The sequence below is a fragment of the Acyrthosiphon pisum genome, chromosome A3, assembly GCF_005508785.2.
Source record: "Acyrthosiphon pisum isolate AL4f chromosome A3, pea_aphid_22Mar2018_4r6ur, whole genome shotgun sequence".
Lineage (NCBI taxonomy): Eukaryota > Metazoa > Arthropoda > Insecta > Hemiptera > Aphididae > Acyrthosiphon > Acyrthosiphon pisum.
This window is the reverse complement of record NC_042496.1, coordinates 30040402-30041526: the sequence shown is the minus strand read 5'-3', so window position 1 is coordinate 30041526 and position 1125 is coordinate 30040402. Positions and strand designations below refer to the sequence as shown.

The 1125-nt window shown below is 27.7% G+C and overlaps 1 protein-coding gene across 1 annotated transcript in view; it reads left to right on the top strand.

Annotated features, from left to right (window-relative positions):
- The window catches only part of LOC100570101 (nose resistant to fluoxetine protein 6-like), a 16393-nt gene extending 15871 nt beyond the window's left edge, over positions 1 to 522 (top strand). The window contains exon 13 of the mRNA XM_003246202.4: positions 370 to 522. The gene's annotated coding sequence lies outside the window, so the exon portion shown is untranslated. The remainder of the gene's footprint in view (positions 1 to 369) is intronic.
- The last annotated feature ends 603 nt before the right edge of the window (positions 523 to 1125 follow it).

The following is a 1125-nucleotide window of genomic DNA, read 5'->3' as shown; positions in this document are numbered from 1 at the left end:
TAAGACGGAGACAACAAATGCGGGTGCGTCCTCTTAATTATTCATCACTAAGAGTGTTGTAAATGACAATTCTATCGTTTAAATTAAAAATTAAAAAAAATGTATACTCAATAAATAATTGTGGTCTTTGAAACTTGTTTATTTTTTACACGTATTAAAAAGTTACCTACAGTTTAATCCTCGTCTCCTCGTATCTAATACCAAATTGACAGCGACATTCTTATGTCAACTATATTCAGTAAAAACAAGACATATACATGTACCGATGCATCTGGATGTAGTGTCAATACTCTTAGTTTTTCCTTTCAGTTATCCTAAGCTTAAGTTTTATAGTCCATACCAACCGGTGATTTTTTTTATAATTTTTAGGAAAAAGAGTGACTCGTCTACAAGAAACGAAATACCAATTGAAAAAAACTACAACTGCGGAAACTCCAAAAAAAGTTATGAATCATTAATAATAAATATTAAATGAATGAATCTAAAACATAAGTTGAATAGATATTACCTATTTATAATATTTTTATAAACTATATAATTAAATTTTCAATTACAATTAAAGAATGATATGCGATTTATAATATTTTTTTTTGTAAATCATAGTTTAGTCTTATAAACATGTATAATAATCTTTTTAAGGTTTCTTCTCGTATTGTATTATTTACGTAAGTATATATTGTAATTATGTATTTTTTTTTTTTGTAAAATAAATGAATATTCTATTAAAGCTATTAGTGTTTTTGTGACATTTTGCATATTGAATATAATTTTTTTTACATCATAGTTTAACACTTATACAAAGGGTAAAGAATAAAGATACAATGGATACTAATTAAGTATTGGTATATATTATATTAAGGCCCCTGCAAATGTGTCATTTTTAAGGAGTTGTGTTTAGGCAATTATTTCGTTTCTGAGATTACTGATCGTCTTAGTGTGTGTAGTAAATGATCAATAGTGTGTGTATACTCTCCTACCATCACCCGCGACCGGCATCAATTTACAATACATTGTTATTTCTTATCTGGTTTGTGGTCGCACGCACGCAAATGCACAAGTCATATTATGTCTATATCAAAATATTCAAAACCAATTTATGGACGTGTAATAGCCGTCGCACTGACA